The sequence below is a fragment of the Hylobates moloch genome, unplaced genomic scaffold (genome assembly GCF_009828535.3).
Source record: "Hylobates moloch isolate HMO894 unplaced genomic scaffold, HMol_V3 SCAFFOLD_18, whole genome shotgun sequence".
NCBI lineage: Eukaryota > Metazoa > Chordata > Mammalia > Primates > Hylobatidae > Hylobates > Hylobates moloch.
In genome coordinates, this window is record NW_026652293.1 from 53,193,108 (window position 1) to 53,217,113 (window position 24,006).

The 24,006-nt window shown below is 39.2% G+C and overlaps 1 protein-coding gene across 1 annotated transcript in view; it reads right to left on the reverse strand.

Moving 5' to 3' along the window:
- Positions 1-18,625, reverse strand: part of LOC116457834 (uncharacterized) — a 114,957-nt gene extending 96,332 nt beyond the window's left edge. The window contains exon 1 of the mRNA XM_032137314.2: positions 18,493-18,625. The gene's annotated coding sequence lies outside the window, so the exon portion shown is untranslated. The remainder of the gene's footprint in view (positions 1-18,492) is intronic.
- Positions 18,626-24,006: the final 5,381 nt, after the last annotated feature.

Below are 24,006 nucleotides of genomic sequence, written 5' to 3' on the forward strand. Positions count from 1 at the left end.
AGTTTATACAAGGCAGGCAAATTCCAACCTTGGAGAGGTTAATCCCCTCATAAAATAGCATAAAAATACAGAGACACTAAGTTTCAAGAGGATGGAATATGACTCTACCTAGATGTCCTGCCCTAAACCTCAGACAATGTCATGAGCCAAAAAAACCTCAATAATTGAATGCATTTGGATAAGACAATGACAAAACCAATTTCCTGAATGATGAAAATTATATCTGCCCCCAAGGGTTTTTCTCTGTTGCATGATGGCATAGAAACTAGCAGGGAAAAACTATTTTATTGGGTAATGGAACAGTATGCCAATATATCATCCTCATTATTTTTTGATTTCTGAGGAACAATGGAAAAGATCAGTGCCCTGCCACTGTGAGGTATCAACCCAACTGAAAATATCAATACATCTAATTTACTAAAAAAGGCTTTTGGATGACAGGAATGATCATTGCTGCCCATGGAGTTAAGCAGTTTGGCTGCAGTGAGGAAGACAGGCTGATTGTGCTTATCTTATCTGATTCTGTCATCATTGTAGAGTCAGCTTCTGCTGGGGGCCTGGAATACTGGGAAACTGACCTCTTTGCTCTGGGGCTGCTAAATCGCAGAAGCCTGTGGGCCCCACCCAGTTCACTTAGAAAGAACATCTAGGCAGTTTTTACTCTTAGTGGGTGAGAAACCGCAGAGAACAGCTTACATCTCAAATTAGTAATGATCATGGTCTCTGTTCTATAAGGCAGTCATCTACAAATTCCTGTACCCAGCTTCAGTGATTAGGCCAGCTTTACTTTTGAAGTAGACAGCAAATGGGTAATCCCATTTGCTTATATAAATATTAGAAGAGTGTGCTGTGTTTAAGCACAGTGCAAGACTCTTTTATCGGCTGCTTTATAAGCCTAACATTCTCTTCCCACCCAGAATGGCCAGTTAATATACCAGGGCTAAATTTTTGGAGAATTACTCTACCATATGGAAGTAGCAAATGAAGAACATAAAAAGCAGAAAGAGCTAAGCCCGGGTGTATAGTGGTCTCAAATTCACTCATTATTCGTATAAGAAACACAGGGAACAGGAGAAGGTCAGTGGGGTCCGTGGAGGCCATTCCTTTCCAATAAGCTCTTTTTTTCCTAGGGCAGCATCTAATTGCTTCTGTGCTGCTTACACTTGGGCCTGGGATTCTGTTCCAAATATTTGTTACTCTCGGGGAGGAAAAAAAAAAGTTGCTGGTGACTGTTCTGTATTTCAGTTTTTGAGTTTCAAATACTATTCAAGTATAATATTATTGCTTTATACTATGGTATAGTGTTGCTTGCAGACAAGGTCCTAAGCAGGGGAGGGTTACAGAGGAGCCTCAATTCTACTTCCCAAGAGGCTCTTCTCCTTTCTGAGTGAGAGAACTAGCTACTTTTAACCCCAACATTTGTTTGTCATTTTCCACAGGGGATGTGCTACTGGAAAATAGCGGGGAATAGGGTCAGTCAAGTGGGATAGTTATTTTTTAAAAAGAAAACATGCTCCCTGGTTCTCAGAGAAATAGAGGGGTAGAAATGGCCCGAGTATTATCTACTTTCCAATGATCATAGCTTTTTTTTTCCTTCCTTCTTTCTTTTTCTCTTCCTTCTATCTGTCTTTTCTTTTCCCACTTTTTTCTTTTTAATATCCAGAGCCCACTAGAATAAAGTTATCTTACCTTCTGGCTCTAAGGAGCTTTCTAGCCTCCTTAGATTAGCTATTGGCCCCAGCTTGCAGATACCTTCAGGGATCTGGGAACTGAACCACAGTTAGCACCCCAACTTCTTGACACCAAACCTTTTAATGCCCAGAGACAGCCAAAATCAGCAGCTGCTAAAACTAGGGTAATGAGAAAAATAAAACTCTTATTCACCCTCAAACAACTTGCAGCTTGCTGAAAAGGCAATATTCATGCATATCAAGCAACTAATCAAAAATACATAACAGTATATTGACACGTTGTGAATAGGCTCTGAATTCAATAGTGCCAGGCCAATCTGAGCTCAAGTTTTAAAGTTCTACAATCAGCAATCAGAAAGTTTTCTAAGCTCTCCTACTTTCTACACTCAAGGACTTCTATGCTAATACATTTGTCCTTAAAAGATGGTTAAGAGTCACACATTCTTTGTCTAGTGAATAGAATTACTAACACTCTGGGTTCATAATTGTATTTCTTTAACCCTTAAGATTCCTTAGGGGGTTTCACATCCTGGTATATGCAAGGTACCTCTGTTATAAAACAAAAGAATTTTTCCTTTGTGTGTGTGTGTGTGTGTATTTCAGTGCATCAAGTAGTGAAATCATGCATTTGAGTTGTAATTTTCTCCTTCCTGGGACTGAACATTAATCATCCAATTAGCTGGTCTGTTCTTCCTCAAAGCAAAGTGTGGTCTATTGAAAGCATTATTCTCACACATGGGGGCTAGACAACTTTTGACCACTATGGGCTGCCTGCAAAACAGAATAGAGTTTTCAAAGGGTGCTATTCATTACCTCACAAATCCTACAGTATGTCTGCCTTGGGTTTATTAGTTCAGTGAAATTTTGATGGATTTTAAAATATATATAAATAATTGTAGTAAAAAGCCTGTGCAGCTTTCACCCATACATGAACTGAAGAAACTAATAGGCACAAGCGCTATGAATACAAACACACCCAACCAGCTTTGTTTGGTGGGATGATGATTTCACTCTTGGAAGCCCTGCTACTCTTGGATATGCTTTTATTTTTTTCTTCTAATGTAACAATTTTACATTCAAAAAGGTAGAGCAGAGTGGCTTCTCGCTGACTTCTACCTCTATAAATACCTACATAAAGGGAAGCAGCTTAGATTAGAAATAAAACATATAAACTTCAGTCAAAGCAGAGAGATTTATGTGTTTTCTGATGAATTTTATCCCAATAACCTTGATCAACCAAAGAATGCCAAGTAATATTTACTGACCTCATGTCTCAGTCGAGTTATTAGACAAAGGAAGATAGACAAAAGAAACTTAAAAGGACAAGAAGAAATGAGGAGGAAGAGTAAATGGCAGAAAAATTAAAGGAAGTGAGAAATAAGAAAGCTCTGCATATGTTAAAGTTGTCAAGAGCTAACGGCTTCCTAGATTCAGGCTCCATTAAATGTCCTGTATTTGGGGGCAGGGACGAGTTGTATGAAGTAGCTTAACTTCCAAGACCCTGTGGCCAATTCAAGAAAAAAAACTTACCTCTAACTTGTTACCACTGGAAGTAACCTCAGAGAACTTCCAGTTCAAACTCACAATTTATAAAATGAAGAAATTATGACTCAGATAAGTAAAGTGGTATTTCAGTGATCTCTCAGCTGATCAGTAGAATCGCTGAGCCTAAAATCCAGATCTACTTTCTAACCAATTCTTATTTCCACTAAACGTCATTCTGTATATTTGCTAGACCTGTATAATCTCCCATCATATTGTGTATACCCCTTGCCCTTCATCCTCTACTACACACACACACACACACACACACGCACACTTGTGCTATGTTCTTGTGAATATAATATAGTATGAATCTGAGTTCTTCATCAGTTAGAGTAGGTTAGCAAGAAATAGCAAGGGATACATGTTGACAGCGAGCTGTTTGCTTGCAAACTGAATGCAAATACTGTGTAGCACTTCCAGCTATTACATACACCTGAATGTGACCTTTGGGAAACTCATGATGAAATTCAGTGTTTCCTATCCCTGAATCCACCAGATCATTGTGCAACATAAATCCGGTTGTGTGATCCCACCCCATGGGGAAGCAAGAAACTCTGGGGCTGGTGCCACTTCCCAGTGGATTCATTTTTTGGAAGCAATTCTGTTGCTGTCACCTGACTGGGAAATAGCCATTTGTTTTGTTCGAATTTTTTAATTCAATGGGCTTCTTCCATGTCGCATAACATATATATATGAACTCTTCCACTTCAAGCACTTTACCTCTTGGGCACTAATCCCAGCTCACCTATGCCCACCCTTCCAACCTTTCACTCCACACACACACACTCCACCCTTTGTTTCCACCCTCAGCTTAAAGGCAAACCTTATTAACTTACTGTAAAAGGCCAAAGTGAAATAGGGAAAACATGTTCACTCTAAATTTTCTTAAAGGGGGCTTGTGTGATGCAGTGTCCTCTCCTTCCAGTAAACATTGCTGTCACTGACAAGCCATAAGAAGAACTTAAGCTTTGGATGTTTTCTTAATAGAAAGGATGGATCTATAGAACTCAAACTAGATGTGTAGCATAGAGGATCAGGTGAAACGGTGTCTATCCTTAGACGGGAAATATTTAATGATAGAAGAGCAAATGTTCAGGTCAAGAATTACAAAGACGTGTATGACTGCTATACAAAAGAAAAAAAACTTCAGTTTAAGACAAAGAAGGACTTTCTAATGAAAAAGAGTTCCACGCTCCCTCTCTCTCTCTCTCTCTGGTATGTCAGTGGAAATTGGATGACCATCTATTTATATCCCCAACAGGAATTCATCAAAGAAAGGCTGGACCAGAGAAACCTGAATCTTTTCTAATTCTCCATACAGAGCACTATGGAAATTCTTCTGATGGTTGGTTGAGAACAGGGAAACATTATATGGATTTAGAAAAGAAAAAATATAACTGATCAACACAGGGATCAAGAATGGGTCTATCTGCAGATTGTTCCAACCAACTGTGGAAGTGATCCTGTAGCTCACGGTGTACACTGTCACTAATAAAACCTTCAAAGACCTTCTGTAATGAAAAGATAAAAATGTTTTATAAATATCACACCAAAAATGTATTTGGCTTTTTAACTGTATGAACATACTTGAAGTTTTTTCTCTTAAGTGGTATAAATAGTAACTTTTAACACAAAATTAGGAAAACAATAGTCCCTACTTCATAGAGGGTGTGATGTTTAAATAAAACAACATGTGAAATCTGCTGCAGATCACCTAGCACAGTGAGTAATCAGTGTTAGCTGTCTTATTTACTGCCGCTATTAATTTTCTCAATAATACATTTCTTGATAGATACTGCCTTGGTAAATAAGTCGCACTAAGTCAGAAGTATCCTGATCCGAAATTTCCGGAACTGCACAACGTGGTCTGCATTATACTTCAGAGCCTACAACACTGAACACAGTTATCATGCAGATGTTGAATGCTCATGCATGTAGCATGTTGGTATCAGTGTCTACTGGCACGACCTAGTGGGCATAAACTTAGATGGAAGTTGCAACAAAAGCAAGTAATCAAAAGGCTCCATTTTTCTGTGAAAGTAAATAAAACCTGATTGGTGGAATGAACAAAGCAAGCAGAAAGAATTGGGTCAAGGGAGACTTTATACATACATTTTTTTGTGTGACTAATTTAGTGGGTTAATGTTTCCTTGCAACTGTGGTGTTTTCCAGCTGGCTTGAAGAAATAGAGAATTTAGGGCCAAAACATTTGGTGAGTTTCCTAATGAAAAAAATTAAACAATAGCTGCTCTGGCTTTTTGTCAGCAAAGATGTCTGAGTTGAACTCCAGGAAGAAAAGGAGCTATCACCTAGTCTATACTTAGGAATCTATATGCCAAGATTAAGGTGAACACCCTCAAAGTCCCATGTTACTACTCTTTTCTATCACCACACCCAAGCAAAAACAGCAACATACACTGAGAGAGATTATTAAAAGGCTACCTCAAAAAAGCAAGCAATAGACACTTTTTACCCACAAAAGCACAGAAGGCACAAATTGCCCAGAGGCAAATGCCCAGCTGCCTCCCATCCCGAACACAAGACCAAAAAACTGGAAAGCTTAGATCCTTGGTGGACTCTGGACTCCTCAAACTCGTGGATGATATAATCTAATTTGAGAAAAAACACACTCAACTGACCATCTAGCAGAGGTCTCTATTCCAAGGGCTAGCCTTGCAGTGACCATCTGTATTTCTTCAGCCCAAGTCTGCACAAAGAAAACTGAAAAGTTGAGATTCTAAAGCCCGGCTGTTCCTGGACATTAATTTCTAGTGACTATCTGGTATGTTTAGTTGAAGTATTCCTAGGCAGAGAAAAGTTAAAATAGTCTCCAACTATCAACACTTCTCAGGTCACAAATTCCAATGGATAATAATTACCCAGAACAAAAACTACCCAGAGGACATACAATAATGATTCCTCTTTCAGCATGAAATTATCCAAACTAAGACCACAGAGCAGATGGCAACTTTTCAGTGGCACATTCTATGACTGGGATATTGGCAGGTCCTTGGAGTCTCAGCCTAATGCAATGATGACATCAGGCCCAGGGAAGGTGGAATTCTAAGATGGCCCCCAAGGTCTCTGTCCCCAGGTGCACATGTCCTGTACAATCACCTTCCTTCAGAGTGGGCAGGACCTATGAATATGATGGGATAGTCATCCCTTTGATTAGGTTATATTCTACGAGATTCCATTTTAACAGACCAGAGAGAGATTCTCCTACTTGCTTTGAGGGAGTAGGTTGCCATATTGTGATAAGGCCACATGTTTTAGACGTGAGTCGTTGACTTATTCTCTGAGAACAACGCCTGGATAACTGCATGCAAGAAAACAGGACCTCGTTTCCTATAACCACAAGAAGCTGGATTCTGCCAACAGCATGAATAAGCTTGGAAGAGAACCCTGAGGTCCAGATAAAAACCAAACCAGGTGACACCTTGATTTCAGCCCTTTGAGACCTCAAGCAGAGGATCCAAGGAAATGATGAGATAATAAACATCTGTTGTTTGAAGCCACTAAGTTTGTGGTAATTTGTTACATAGCAGTTGGATACTAACACCTAGCCTGAGCTGAGTGGCTGTAGGTTCTCATTTACCCACTGTGTGACCTCAAGCAGGTTAAATAACTATTTTGAGCTTCAGCTTTCTCATCCCTCAAGTGTGGATTATGAATATATCTGCTCACTTGCTCCCAGATATTTCAAGTGAGGGTGAAAATAGATATTACTTGTGAAAGCATTTTGAAACTTTATAGCATTAATCAAGTAATTGGTAATGTTAAGTAAAATATTTGAGGTCTGTGGAAATCCAAGGGTCATCGTGGAACTCCAAACTGACTCCAGCTTTTCAAACCAGGGTGGGGTTATAAGAGCTTCTGCTCCCATGACCTATCTCCAAAGCAAATGCCAGAAGAGGCGTGGGTTTGTCCAACAAAAGATATAAACGTGGAGAAAATTTTATATTTCATAGAAATTGGCAGAGCCTCACCTACAAATGATTTACTTATGTACACTATATACATTTCCTGTGACAAGTGCTAGGTACTATGGATAAGTATGCAAACAAAATCCAAGTTCTCTTTTTCAGCCAGTTAATGTCCCTAAGAAGACACAGATAAGAGATGAACAATTACCAAACTGTGTGAAAATGTTATACTAGTTGGTAGGCAGACTGCTGGGTGAGCACAGGCAGTAGGGAGTTAGAGCACCTGCTTGTCACAGGGATGTGCAGAAGGGTTTCCCAGAGGAAGATGGACTTGTGTTGATTGCTAAAGGACAAGCAAGGGTCATTAAGCAGACAAGATGGGCAAAGGGCTAAGGAAGAGGCATTTCATGGGAAACAGTTGGATTTAAAACCCACAGGCTTGAAACCATGACCCTTTTATGGGACAAGCACGTTAGTGCCATCTGGTTTTATAAAAGAGAACAGGAAGGTACATGAAAAAATTAGAACTGACAGTTAGGGAAAGAGCAGACCATAAAGGACCTTGTATGCTTTAATGAAGAATTTGATATTTATTCTGAAGATGATAAGGAGCCCTTGATGGCTTTTAAACAGATCTGCATTGAAGAAAGTTAACTTGGGCAGCAGCGTGGATAATGGATTAGAAAGAGGAAAGAATTCAACTTGAGGGTAATTGGAGTAATCTACCTAAGAAAAGCTAAAGACATTCATGCAGATGAAAAGGGGGATGAATTTAAGAGCACCAAGAAGGTGGGACAAGCAGGATTTAATTGGCCAGATTTAATCTGGGAGAGAAAGAGGTCATGTTGAATCCAAGGTTTCAAGCATGAGCAACTGTATAATTGTGAGATCTGTGAGTACTCCAGGTCTTATCCTGATAGAGGAGGAAGAATTTAGGTAAGAACATCAGGAGCATCCCAAAGCTGGTCAGGAAGTAGAAGGAGGAAATTATTAATACAGGCAGACAATTTATGTCCTAGATCCACTGAGGCAAACACTGCCCGGGGATTTTTCCTCACTAATAAAAGAGTAGTTTGGGCAAGAAAAGTCCTGTCTGAGACTAGAACAAGACAGTAGTTCTGGGTCTGATGTCTTAAATGGCTAGGCCTATAGGTAGTCATTAAGTGCATCAGAGACAATTTCTTAATGGGTGGATCCTCAACTTGATAAAACTTAACTGTAAGTGTTTAGAAGGCAGACTTAAGCATTTGTTAATTGACTGGCTTACTGGCCTAGGAGTTGAAGGTAACCATGGCTTAGCTGAGCACATATGCACACTTTTAAAACGAATTATAAAGTGTCTCAGATAACAAAAGAAATCTAAGTCTTCAGAAGTTCCTGTTGCAGTCAAGAAGGCGAGAGTGGTGAGAGCTCAGAAGGCTTGTCAACATTTTTTTATTCCATTTTTAGAAACACATCATTCAAAATGATGTTTTCAATTATTCCTGCTTTTAAATTGAATTTTGCCTGGAAACAAATACACCACACCACTTTTAGTGCGAACACCCTGTAAAAGGCACTGAGAATGTGGAATCGATTTTTAGACTGTGCACGAGGCCTTATATTCGCCAAATCACACCACTCCTTTTAAAACATATCTGAAGTTGGTCATCTGCTGGGGAGCATTGCTTCATTCTTATTGATCTTCCTCCAACCCACCAGCACTAACCCGAATCCACCTTTCTCAGTGTGCAGTGTTGTGGTTTTTGTATTTATCTGTCCTCATGCCTATGTTTTTTTGTCTGAATATTTTGTATCTTTTCCATCTCTATTTGATTGGGCCCGACCTCCTTCTTTACTAAGTGCCCCAAGAAACATGATATGATCCTATCAACACAGCTAATCAACTAGTCCTTATTTATTATTGTTCAAGCAATAGGCATACACACAGAATTACTGCAACTGAGAAGACATTTTCTATTATAACTTTCTTCTTTGCCTGTCACCTAGAAATTGATGGTTGCCTTCTTTTCCCCTTCCTTCTCCATTATAGTGGGTAAAGGGGACACAATGTATATTAGTCTGTTCTCATGCTGCTAATAAAGACACAACCAAGACTGGGTAATTTATAAAGGAAAGAGGTTTAATGGACTCACAGTTCCACATGGCTGGAGAGGTCTCACAAGCATGGTGGAAGGTGAATGGGGAGCAAAGTCACGTCTTACATAGCTGCAAGCAAGAAAGTGTGTGCAGGGGAACTCCCATTTATAAAACTATCAGATCTCATAAGATTTATTCACAACAATGAGAACAGGATGAGGGAAACCACCCCCATGATTCAATTATCTCCACCTGGCCCTGCCCTTGACATGTGAGATTCTTACAATTCAAGGTGAGATTTGGGTAGGGACACAGCCAAACCGTATCACAGTGACAGAAATCTTCTTGGATTTGGAATAGGAGACTTTCAGTTCCCACAAGAGCTAATGGACTCAGCTTAGTGAGAGAGTGACATGCTGGATCTGTGGCAGAGATTGTAGGGCAGCTTGAGAGTGGTGCTATAGAAATGGGGACTGAGAGGAGGCCTTGCAGCACCTACCAGCAGGTAAACCTAAAGGGTGAGGATTAATACAGGGGAACAAACAAGCAGCTTGATTGGTACCTAGGAGAATCAGACCTAAGAAAGAATCAGATTTGAGGAAATTGTTAATGCAATCAGAGTTAATACAATAAAGAGCAATATCTGTTGCAGCTCACCCTTTTACATAGTCCCCAGATTATTTTGACTGATGGAATTAACCCAGGGAACAACACTGGTGGGCTCAGCTCCATTCTGTGTCACTCTGGGAACTGTGCAACCAAGAATAAACTAGGATTTTGTTTTTGCATAGCAGGTGAGGAAACACAGGCTGTGGTATCTTGCAAAAGTCTGTCTGTGACTTTTCTCACTTTAATCCTATTTTCATTAAACTCAACACAAGCCAGCCAGCAAGTGCTTGCTCCCCAGATCACTACCTGTTCTTACTTTCAGTTTGGGATACTTTATCATGTATTCCATTTGCTAATTCACCACTGAAGTTTGCCTAGAAGATTTATTTATTCAATAAACAGTGGATTGACTTTGTGGGAAGAGGAAGGGGGTGGTTAGAATGAAGAATGCAGTTAATCAACTGATGCTCCATCTACAAGATACAAAAATGATCTGACTCTTCCCTACCTGGACTCACTAGCAATTTATGATCAATCACCCTCCTTCTTCCTGATAGTTCAAAATCATACAAACTTGCTGTATGTCCTAGTTTGTTTTCTAGGATTCAGTAGTTTCCCTTTCCAAAGATTTCCTTTCTGAGTGGTTTTTCACAACTTTGGATACTCAGCACAACCTGGCTTTAGCTGGCTTAGGCTTTTCTCTAGGAACCTTTTCTCCAATGCTAGACAAGGGGAGGCCATGCTGGAAAGCTCAGCTTGTATAACCTCATTTGACAAATATGATACATGCCAAAAACCTGACATTTCACAATACAAATTTTTATGAAGCAGCTTTATGTTTCAAACACAATAAGGCATTCAAAGAGCATGTGATCATCCAACCACCTCCCCAAGTCCCAAGGGTTCAGTTAAAAATATATGGGGAAGAAACAAAGCTATTTCACATAATGGTGTCAAACCCACTGTTTTCCCTTTGATTCCCTCCTTTTCCCTTCTGTGTTCTCCAGGGTGGCCAGGCTAGTACCCTTAAAGATTAACTTCACCACCACTCCCAGGGGCTGGGGGGAAACCTCTCCTTTGACCTGAAAACAAGTACATTGAAAGTCCTCTCTGGGGTAGGAGTACTGTGACACATAGCCATTATCTCAGATGAGATAATGAATGAGAAAATGCTTTGTAAACCAGAAAGTTTTAAATGTTAGTGATTGTTTTATTATTGTTAGTAATTTATTTATTAGAATTGTTACTACTACTAATAAAATGAATCACCAAGCTTCCTGCTCCAGAGTCCCAATTTAGGCTGCAATGCCTCAGGAAGATATGGAAGCTGCAAGAGACATGGGGAAGAGAGATGTTATCCATCACCGCTGTAGTCTGCTAGAAGAGTTGTTGTTTTTGTGAGAGTCCATCAGGACCTCCGCTGACTCTAAAAGTAACTTTCCACTGTTGAAGTTATTCTTCATTATCATTGATAACGCACCCACGTATCCACACTGTGAAAGGAGGCTTTTACTGCTGAAGTCTCCAGTAATCCCACTGAGAAGATCATCTCTCCGACCTGAAAGGCTTAAGGACCTGGCCACCTTCCCCCCAGCTCCCCTATCCCCCTCCAGGTGGCCTTTTCTCAGACCCCTACCCCTAATGTTGCCCAGCCATCTCCTCATAACTTGGAATCACCCACAGAGAAAAAAGAAAAAAAAAGATTATGATTCAAGTGAAAATCTGAGTAAGCAAACGTATTTGGCATTGAGAGCTACGGAAAGTTGAGTCTGGAGCCAGAGGTGGTTACCCGACTCTGCCGCCCATAATTTTACACAGACAGCTCCATGCAGCAATCTTGGTGGGTTCAGAGGAGTGTAATGGGAAGCACTCTAGAATTTTTACTTTTGAGTATTTTTCAACAAATAAGTCCATTTAAGCTGCAATGGAAAGGACTGCCAACTACTTTCTCAACCAGGACTTTAAAAAGAAAGAAACAGAAAAAGAATAATTCATAATGATCAAAGATAAACTGAAATATTAGTCTGGAAGAAATACAATTTCAGGTCTAGAAGTTGGGTTTTATGAGAGAGATAATCCTCCCCTATTTTTTCCAGGCCTATAAATGCAATTTTTATTTTATTTTTTCCCCAGCCCTATGGTTGCTACAAAGGTTGAATATGAGGAAGACTATTGCATTTATTTTCAGGGGGTACTTGGCAATAACCTTCTGCAGACCCACCTTGTGCTATTTAGGAGCATAAGTTGGAAACGCCCTGCCAGCTGCTGCTTGTCAACGGATCTAAACTTCTACTTTTGCAGTCTAATGAAGACCCAGCCCTTCTCTATCTGGGGACAATCTGTGAGTTTGATCAGTGTCTGCCGTTTTATGTCTTATGCTCATTATCAACAATTAACACAAAGAACAGATAGGATCTTGGCTGTTTCTGCCTTAGGGAAAGAGCAATTTTTTTATGGCAATTAGAATATAAAACTTAATACCAAACCATTCATATTAAAGTCACAGGATATTCTAAAATATGTCTAGCATAAACAATAAATCTAGTTATTATCATTCTACTCAAATCTTTTCTTTGTGCTTTAGAGGGTCCAATAAGGTACTATTCCAGAACAGGAGAGGGGAAGAGCTCAGGTATTCAACTTCACCTGGGCACCCCCTGCATCACGATAACAAATGCATGGGAATTGTTCTCCTTTTTTAATATTGGATCACATTTTCTTAATTCCACCTGAAAACGGCTTTCTGGCATTTCATGGTAAACATGTATAGTCATACAACTTAGATGAGGCTACCCTACTGAGCAGAACGTAAATCAGAAAAACTCGCACTGCTCGTCAACCTCTAAAATGTTCAAATATGGGCATAACTGAGAAATAGAGAAAGACAAGACAGCAATGTTTTATCTTAAATTAAGTTTGCCAGTTATACTGAGAAGCTGCTCAGGCTCTTCTCGATCCGTCTACTTAACAGTGCCCCAAATTTTTATACAAACATACCGAGGAACTTGTCCCATTATGGGAAACCCAACCACAAACCAAAAAAATCACCCTTCTCATTCAATTGGGTAGCCATATATTCTTCAGGGAATCTCAGGATAAGAAAGATTTAATAGTATATCAAGGCAAACATACAATACAATATTTCCAAGTAATGCCCTTGGTAATACAGGTGAGTTTGATTTCTACATAATCGTATTTTTACTTAATGTAATGTGAGTGCTTTGTACTTAGCCAGCTCTGAGTTTGGGACCCAGTTTTGGCACCAATATGTAACATTGGCAAGGTGACACTGAACAAGTTACCCAATCTCTCTGAGACAGCTTTCTTATCTGTAAAATGAGGATAATTATAGTTCCTGTACCATAGACTTGTTGTTGGGATTAAATGTGTTAAAGATACAAAATAATAAAAGCAGTGTCTGGCACATAGTAATCACTCAATAAATGCTAGCTTTACATTAACAGTCCCAGACCTTCCTCCTGTTGTATCTTGATTTCCTATAGTCATCATTAGCTCTGGCATCCCTTAAAAGAGACAATGAATGTATTTCTGAGGAAGAGATCATCTCAGAACAGTCAGGCAAATGGAAAAGTGCTGACCAAGGACCAGAGAACCCACTTGCTTACATTGGAGGTGAAAAAGTCTTATTATTCTGGGGATCTAAAGGGAGATGGAGAAAGTAGGTGTATAATTATAATATTTCTAATAAGAAATATATTTGGTCTTTGTCTCCAGTTTCTGGTGCAAAGCTCTTAAAACCCTTGGAATTTCCTGAGTGATAGGAGTGTCTTTGTTATTCACAACATCACAGGGACAATAGTTCCTGTACTCACGATTCTTCTGGACCTCAGCCTATGTACCTTTTCATTTGGTTCATCCATATCCTTTATAATACTCTTTACAATGAGCTGGTAAATATACGTAAATGTTTTCCTGAGTTTTGTGTGCCATTCTAGCAAATTAGCAAACCGAGGAAAGGGTTATGAGAATCACTGATTAAGACCTCAAGATCGGTCAGAAGTACAAGTGATCCAGACTTTGCAATTGGCATCTAAAGTGAAGGGGGACAGTCTTGTGGGGCTGAGCCCTTAACCTGTGAGGTCTGTGCTAACTCCACATAATGAGAGTTAGTATTGAATTGAATTGTAGGACACCTGGTTGGTGTCCAGAGACTTTAATTGCTTGGTATGGAAAAAAAACACACACACACACATTTGGTGTCAGAATTGTTGTGAACAGAGAAACCGTTTTCCCCGAATAGGGCATGATGTTTTTGTTTCCTATATTCATTTCTGGCTCTCTTACAAGTCTGTAAACAGATTCCAGTGATATGTTTTCCAACAGGGAAAGCAATGGGGTGAACCACAGCATTGAGAAAAAATTGCCTGCAATCTCCACCACACTCTCACCTGCCACCAAATAACACAGCTAAGGGATCTAAGCTCTGCTAAAAATGACAGGTGTGTAGTCAACCTCTGTGTAAGTTCTGTTTCCTTGGAAGGGCCTTTCTAAGAACAGAGGTAGATTCTAAGTTGTTTTTTTGTTTGTTTGTTTTGTTTTTTGCTTAATGGAAAACCATGCTGTCAACAGATTTTGAGACCAATACTTCCAAGTTAGAATGGTTAACCAAATAAACAAGGGAGAAATCTAGAAAAAACACTGGAGTCTCATTCTAAGCATGAGCTTTTGACACAAACAGATATGGCTTTAAATCTTAAATCATGCTGCCATTTATGAGCTTTAGGATCTTGAGCAAGTTAGTTAATTTATTCTAGCCTCTTTTCCCATCTAGGGTGACCATTCATTCCACTTTTCCTGGTACAGTACAAGCTATACCCATTGTCCCTTGATAATTAATAAAAGTTGCGTTATCATTCTGAAAGGGCCCCAGTTTGGATAATAAATTTTATGGCTACATCCATTCTTCTGTAAAATGAAAATAATAAGCACCTCCCAGGGTGGTTATGAAAGCTAACCATAATCTATATTAATAACTACTATAATGCCTTGCACATACAAAGTGCTCAGTGAAAGCTAGTTCTCCTTTACCTGTTCACACCAGATCTATACTGTCCAGTACAGTAGCCATTAGCCTCACATTGCTACTGAGGAATGTGCTATAAATGCAAAAAATGCACAAGATTTTGAAGATTTAGTACAACAAAAGAAGATTAAATATCTCATTAATAATTGTATATTAATTACATGTCCAAAGGATATTATTTTGGATATACTATATTAAGTTAAATAAAATATATTATTAAAATTAATTACACCTGTTTATTTTTACTTTTTTTTAGCATGACTTCTTAAAAAACCCTGGATCACAGCTCCAGATGTTCTGTTTATGTATCTGCTAACCCCCTAACGTCATCCACCATCACCACCTCACTCTTAGCTTCCCCCTGCCCAGGAATTCTTCCTTCTAAAACTCAATGCAAGAATCAAATACTCTTTCATCATATTTACCAACATGTTCTTACTTTATTTTCTGAATTTGGGGAGGTAAAAGGGCAGTCAACTAGGGGGCAAAATAAAATCAACCTTGATCATGGCTTTCACGAATGGTTTTTCCTTAGGGATAGAAACATTGACCTTGAATACATTAGGAAAGCTGAAGAATCTGGGTCAACATTGGAAAATGTCCATATTAGCAAAGAAAAAGGAGCTTGGTTTGCCAGAAAAGATATTGCAATCTCTCCCTCGATCCGATTTGCTAATGCTTGTGAATGCTTGTGAAACACCTCGGGTCTCAAATCCAAATCACATGAAGAACTAGGCCCTTGAGCACATCACTGGTGCTGTCTGACAAAAAGCATTTTTAGTTGATGGAAAATCACCAACTTTCACCCCCCAAAACATCCGTGAAGAGCAGAAAACAGCCTGACTCTTATAGATGTCCCTGACAGGTGAGTTGAACAGACATAGAGAACAAACTATAGAGCAAATTTACTCCAAAACAATAATTTAATTCTATCATGCCCATGTCACACTGATACAGCTGGTTAAAAAACACAAATGTTCAATTTAAAAACATAGCAAGTTAGATGTAAAAAAAAAAAAATCAAATAGTGTACTTAAAATATTTTCAGATATGTAATATTTTAAAAATGTTTTTGTTGGGAAGAACCCATCGGCTGGGGTGGTTGTCCTGGCATCACATGTAGACACCTGTCAATTCTGTCATAGAGGTAAAAGAGAAGCTGGTTTCTTAGCACATCCAAAAATGAGCTTTAGTTAATGTACTGAATTTTTCACAGTTCAACCAGTTGTTTTAGCACTGGTTAGAACAGTTATGTTAGCACATAACACAGTTATGTTAGCACGCAGACATAAATGTGTACATTACTCCCCGGAAGAGCACTGTGTCCCCTGACAGTCTTACAGCTTAGAAGGAGGGAAATAGACAATATGAGGAGTACGTGTTGGATAAATCTAATATTTAATGTATTCCATGAGACGGTTTGTGTCTGAGCTCCACCACCTCTCATCAGTTAACTCTCACATTCACTCACCCCACAATCAAATAGTTCCCTTCTAATTCTCTTCTTTGATAGCAAGCCAACCCTGGGAGAAACAACGGTTTGGAACAATAGCACCTGAGGTGGAAGAAAACACAGTGGGCCTCTCACTTTCGCTCTCTAACTACAACAATTGGAAGAGACTTCAGCCTGAAAGATCTATCTGCTCCTAAATGGTACCCAGATGGAAATCACAGCTGCTGTCATGTACCACCTGTACCTACGCCCATCCATCTTCAGAACACGCCTGGGGCGGAGGAGAGAAATCGAGTTGACAGAGCAGTTAAAGAGCCTCTCTTTTCTCCTGCATACTTTTCCTTTTATCTTCAGTTTCAGAGCTTCTTGTTCTCACCTTCATGCTGTGGCAGTGCTGACAAAAGAAAACTGCAGCCTCTGAGAACCAATGGTGAGTAATAGCCCCAGGCTCCGAATACCTAATGTCTATTGTATGTTGGGGGGAGGGAGAGCCAAAGGGAGGAGAGGAATTTGGTCAAATAGCCTGTGTAGAAACAGGACCTTTCGGTGACAATCCTAAAGGCATCCAGAGAGTATCTGAGTTTTGATACCTCTCCTCTAATTAAATCCAAGGATCTGATATGCATGGCCTTTAGGAATGCGTTGTTCAAACAGATTTGATTCCTGCCCAGAGGCTTTTTAAGGCACTGACCACTTTGAACCTAATTAGAAAAAGCAGAGGACACTGGAGACGTTTAATAAAAGGAATCGAATTGCTGCTTCATCTTCATGACCTGGGATTTATAAGGGAATTTCACTGGCTTTGTAGCAATGTAAAATAAATAGACATTAGATGATGACAGGGAAAACAAAATTGCTGCCAAAGCTAAAAAGAGCTTGGCAAAAGAAGAAAGAACTACTACATAGTTGGTCATTATTTACTGTACAAACCTTTTCATAAAGCAGAGAAGAGAGATACATAGGCATAATGGGCCCTTGCTAAAAGATGAAAAGGGCTTTCTATAGCTTACATTATCCCCTGACGAAGGCACTGACGTGTCCCAGTTGTTACACAATCTTATTGTTCTATTCAGCCATTCAGAAAGCTGAATGAACAGCCCTGCTCTGAAACTTTCAAAGTCTGAAATAAACAGACCACTCATTTCCAAGGAAAAGAATAAAATTGTAACGGATGGAAATAACTAATTAATTTGTTAATCGTTGCAGACTGCCACGGTCCATTGCATATGCTCTAGCCAGTTAATTAATCTTTAGCCTGTAATTCTAAAATGTAAGTAAGTGCAGTTACCTAACCCACCAGCTCCTAACAAAAATATCCAACTGTTCATTATTTAATTTAAAAGGAAGAAGGCTTTGCTTTTCGTTGGTGGTGGTGTTCCTGAGATGTTAACACCATGACCTAAGTTTCATTTCATCACACCTTACTGAAATGGTTTTATTCTAAAGTATATGTCCCTCTCCCCACTCCAGAAAGCTAAAATCCTGAGGCTTCTTTAACTAAAGTCAGATCTAGCCAATCCAACAACAGGAGATTATTTTTACATGTTAATGAAGGAAAGGGTTTTTGTAACCTGTAAAGCGCTGGTAGCTATAAAACACTGTAACTGTAAACTTGAACAAAAGTACATTATTTATTGATGTTAATTAATAGTCTATTGTTCTATTAGATTGCATTTCAGTCACTAAAATCATTAGTAGACTCATTCAGCCTTTCAAATGTGTGGGAGAGGTAGGAAGGAGATCGGTGGGATAGGGCAGAAAGTGGAAGCAAATGTGTTCCTATGGCATTTGAGAAACATGGAAGAAAGTCCTAAAATGTATCCAAGAGAATCACAGCAAGGGACTCCTCTAACAAAGAAGAGGACATTGATCCCATGAGCTGTACTGGTATCTTTTATAGTATCCAAAGCAGAGCAAATCCCCATTTAATTAGGGTGGTCAGAAAATGGTGGGTTCTTATTATTTCCCCTCTAAAGCACTGTGGGGCCCTATAAAGACTGAGTACCCAACTGGCCCTACATCTTTGTGATCACAGGGCCTTGGGCAGGATACTCGTCCTCTCAAAATGTCTTTGTTTGTTTTTGAATGTTTATAAGAGACTATCTGAAATTGGATAATTTATAAGAAACAAGATTTATGTCTTACAGTTCTGGAGACTGAAACATCCAAGGTTGGGGGGGGCACATCTGGTGAGAGAGAGCCTTCTTGCTGGTGGGGACTCTGAAGTGGCCCACAGGGTATCCCATGGAGAGGGGGCTGAGCGTGCTCCCATGTGCCCACTTAGGACTCTCTTCCTCTTCTTATAAGCCACCAGTTCCTTTCCCATGGTAACTCATTAATCCATTAACCCATTAATTCAAGAATGGATTAATCCATCCATGAAGGCCAAGCCCTCATAACCAATCACCTCTTAAAGGCCCACCTCTCAATACTGCCACATTGGGGATTAAGTTTCAGCATGAGTTTTGGAGAGGACATTCAAACCACAGTACTAAGCCAATGCTTCTTCCTCTACAGGGAAACTGGGAAACTGACACTTCCTGCCTCATATTGTTGCAGTTGCAAAGATCAAATACCAAGGTTATGGGAAGATGTTTTGAAGCCCCATATAAATATGTAATTTAATTTATTCCAATAAAGACTCCTTGCACAGGCTGGGCACAATGGCTCACACCTCTAATTTCAGCTCTTTGGGAGGTCAAGGTGGGCCGATTGCTTGAGCCCAGGAGTTTACGACCAGCCTGGGCAATATGACGAAACCCCATCTCTACAAAAAAAATACAAAAATTAGCCGGGTGTGGAGGTGTGCATGCTTGTAGTCCCAGCTACTTGAGAGGCTGAGGTGAGAGATTGCTTGAGCCTGAGAGGCAGGGATTGCAGTGAGCCGAGATCACGCCACTGCACTCCAGCCTGGGCAACAGAGCAAGACCATGTATCAAAAACCAACCAACCAACCAACAAACAAAGACTCACTGCACATATAAGCAATAGATCAACCATTTTCAAAGAACATAACCAAAAAAAATCCAACACTACACAAATCTTGAATATAATTTAACCTTTCTTTGAAAGTTTAGAAAGTATTTCAAGATGAGGCAATGCTTTTCTCTAACATTAATATGAGCATCGATTACAGAAATGTTCCACTGAATTACACAGCAAAAATTAAAATTCTGATGATTTTATGTCCATGATTGCTTGAAATATGAGCTATCAGTAGCTACTATATCCCATTAGGCCTTTCAAGTTCACATCATAAGTTGTATAAGAGATAGGACACCTCCATTGAAAACATCAGTTGACTTAGACGATTTCTGTCAGATACTATTGATTCAGCAATATAAGAAGGCGACAATGCAGTCCCAGCTACTGGAGAGGGTGAGGCAGGAGAATGGCGTGAACCTGGCAGGCGGAGCTTGCAGTGAGCCTGGGAGGCGGAGCTTGCAGTGAGCCAAGATCGCGCCACTGCACTCCAGTCTGGGTGACAGAGCAAGACTTCGTCTCAAAAAAAAAAAAAAAAAAAAGGGGACGAAAGGACATGGGTTTGGAGAGTAACCAGAGATGCTGTCAATTAAAGATACTCCTTACTTAAGACACTTTATTTCTCTCTGTTGGAACATTGTCATAATATACTGTCATCTACTAAAAAATTACTGTAATAAATATAAAAATCTTCACTGTCTGCCATGACAGGAACCCCATGAGCTGTTATGCCCTTTTGCAACGCAGAACTTTCCCAACCATATATGGTGGCCCTGAGATGTGTAGTTTTGCCCTTTATACCTTTATTTTCTATTAGTACATTTATTTTTTTAAAAAGTATGAACTATCATTTGCAATTTGAAAAACATCAAATACAGAACATTTAAAAAATATATCGCTAGACCTCAAAATGAATCTTAATGGCAATCATAGATTTCAACCCCTTCAAGCAGATTTCTGAGTGTCTGAACATAGATGTCGGCTCTGAGACTATGATTTCTAGCTTGTTTTTCCTAAATATTCAGTGTAATTGGGACACTATCACTTAGCCCCTTTGTTCTTTATTATATCATTTATAAATTTTATAACTATATTTTAATAAAGGTACTTAATACCTAGATAATAGATAAGTTTGTCTATAATCTCTGATTTATATACAATAAGTCTACCAACTTTTATGGAAGAACTTCATAAGTTTTAAACTACTATAATATTTAATTTTTAGTATATAAACATCTGATGTGGTTTGGCTGTGTCCTCACTCAAATCTCTCCATGAATTGTAATACTCCCCAGGTGTCAAGGTCAGGGCCAGGTGGAAATAATTGAATCACTGGGGCGGTTTCCCCCATACTGTTCTATGGTCCTGAGTAAGTCTCCTGAGATCTGATGGTTTTACAAATGGGAGTTTTCCTGCACTAGTGCTCTTGCCTGCTGACATGTAAGATGTGACTTTGCTCCTCATTCACCTTCCACCATGATTGTGAGGCCTCCCCAACAATGTGGAACTGTGAGTCAATTAAACCTCTTTCCTTTACAAATTACCCAGTCTCGGGTATGTCCTTATTAGCAGCATGAGAACAGACTAATACAACATCCCATCAAATTATAAATGAATTTGAGGCTCTGATTCAGACAAAATAATTTTTTCTATTCCTGCTTGTGTTGTCCAGCCTTATCTTCAATATTTTAAATAAGTGTTAAAAATATATTAATATTGGAAACCATCCACATCAGTGGATTGGGGATTGGTTAATTATAGGGAATTAGTTAATTATAAGTAGTAATTATAATTAAGTTAATGATGTATGAATATACTGGAATACTACAGAGTCATCAAAATGATGAGGCAAATGTATATATTGCTTAGGGAAATAAATTAAGCTAAAAAACCTGTGCATAGTATGCTAGTTAGAATAAATAGTAAAGGATGGATGGATTGGTAGTCACACTTATCTACAGAATAAAACTGGAATGACATACAGTACAATGTTTCAGTGATTCATGAATGGTTGGGATATGGCAGTTTTCATTTTCATATTTGTACATTTCTGTATTTGGTGAACCTTGTATAGTGATCATGAATTGTTTCTGTTGAGAATGTTGTTGGAACAGTTGTGCTGGGAAAATCTCTACCTCCCACAAAGTATTTTGGAGAAAGGAACTGTGAACAGCCTGGAGGAAAATTTAATATTTAACTCAAACAAGTGGCATCCACTATATTCACACTGGCAGAGCTTTTCAGAATTAGAGTCTTGCTTTCTTTTTGTAAGCATCAAGGCTGATTTTTATATGTGTTCTAATCTTAGTTTAGTCCTTTAACCATGTTTCCCAGGATAATAGAAACGAAAGAATGTTGTATTTTGGCTTGCTGATTAGAATGAATGGAAAAAACTTAAAGGAAGCAGCAGAAGGAACAGTGAGAATAACATACGTTTTCTTTTTTTTTTCTTTTCTTTTTTTTGAGAGTAAGTCTTGCTCTGTGGCCCAGGCCAGAGTGCAGTAGCACGATCTCAGTTCACTGCAAACTCTGCCTCCCGGGTTCAAGCGATTCTCCTGCCTCAGCCTCCCGAATAGCTGGGATTACAGGCGCCCACTACTGCGCCTGGCTAATTTTTTGTATTTTTTAGTAGAGACAGGGTTTCATCATCTTGGCCAGGCTGGTCTCGAACTCCTGACCTCATGATCCACCTGCCTCCGTCTCCCAAAATGCTGGGATTACAGGCGTGAGCCACTGCGCCCGGCTGACATACATTTTCTCTAGATCACTGCAGCCCAGCTTAAATATGCTTCTCTAAGTCATCTCTCTATTTACACCTATATCTGTACATCAACATCATAGGCTATTATGTTCTCAAGTCTGTTTTCAATATGAAAATACAGACATGAGAAAGAGCCAGTGCTGCTCTAGGATCTTACAATTCATTCTGCATCTACACAGTCCTGGAGTTCCAAACACAGATTGCCGTAGCAAGAGAATTAGCCAGAGCACTAACTGTTTTCAAAATAACAACTCATTTCACTAAAATCAGTGAATGGCTCTTTTCAAAGCGTAATTATACTTTCTAGGGGAAGACATTAGGTCCACTGAAAGTAAGTAACCTAACTTCCAGATACCAATGGTGAAAATCTTCTCAAGCATTGGGGGAATAAAAGACATTAATTCTCAGTTTGTAAACGAACATGAAATGTGATGTGCCCACTACCATGTGGGTGTTTCTCTGCAGATCTGCCAGTAAGCAGGCATAATGTGCCTGTAAGAAGGCAACCTGGAAAACATAGCCAGGAACTGGGACAACTTGGGAAGCTGATAGAAAGAGTTGTTTAATGTGTAAACTGTCGTCTGCGAACACAGAAGCATTTCCATGGCTATGAACAAAGGGTAACTGCAGGGTGGTTTATTAATTGAAAATAAATGTCCTTTTCTTTGTGAAATGGCTGGATATTGAAAAACCAAACACATGATAAGAGGACATGCACAGTCAGCAGAGAAACATCAGCTTTGAAAAATCTGCCAACAAGGAGAAAGTTTAGAATGGATTGGTTTCCTGGCTCTGCACAACAAATAAACCACCAAGGATTCCCAAGGATCTAAATAATGAACTAATCTCTCTCTTTCCTTTTCCCTTTCCATCTCCCTCTCCCTCGCTCCCTTCTCTTATGTGCATCGCAGAATGGTGAGCAAGTACCTAGGGAACTACAGTATTTTGGGTTCTCCTTCTCACAAGGCAACTAACACCCGAAAAAAAATGAATCCCATACATTTCATACTAAAGAACTGGGGGCTTACTACAAGACAAAAGAAAAATTAGATCTCTAGTTTGCAAGGTAATTTTTCCCGCATCGTTAAATAAATATGGTCAGCATTCAACAATTGTGCTGATGAAGTGAGTATGTGGATATATAACAGAATCAATTTTCTTACCTATTTTATTTCTAGGCTCAGCATCAGGTTGTTAACTTGCACATTTAACAATGTGGCTCCATTAGAAGGATCTACTTGGCTATATGGACCAAATCCTATGTGAATGAATTTAAATTTGCTACTAGGCACTGCTGTAAATTCTCCAGTGAAGATGGATTGTTTTGGAGCCTCCCCAATCTGAGCTCAAAGAATCCTTTCCTGATGCAGTAATTAAGACCACAAGAACATGCATAACTGTATACGTCCCCAAACTGATACAGTGCTGGGCTCAGGAAAAAGCTATACATATACACAGCACATTTTATGAGATCCAGTACTTCCAACTTTTCTTTCTTCTCTTAGACAGATGTAATTTGTGCCTTGGTGTGAATTCAAGTCAATGAAGTACATTCTGAATATAATATTTGTTCATCAATGATGACTAAATGTACAAGGAAAAACTTCGATTACCTTTCCTCCTTATAACTGTTTCATGCATCATAGAAGGAACTGGGAGATAGCATAGTTAAACATCTATATCACAGTTTCTCCTACTGAGCACATTAGTCCCCTTTGCAAGAGACAGAATTGCAACCTAAAGGGAAGCAAAAAGTTAATGTGTTCTGGAAATTAAGCCCTTTCAAGAAAGACATTTTTCTGTTCTTCTTGATGTCTGAAAAACTATAATAAAGACATTTTCCTATTAAGTCTTTGGGAAATTCATTCTGAGCTATACACAGAACAACTAAAAAAAACATGATTTGGGTTCCTACA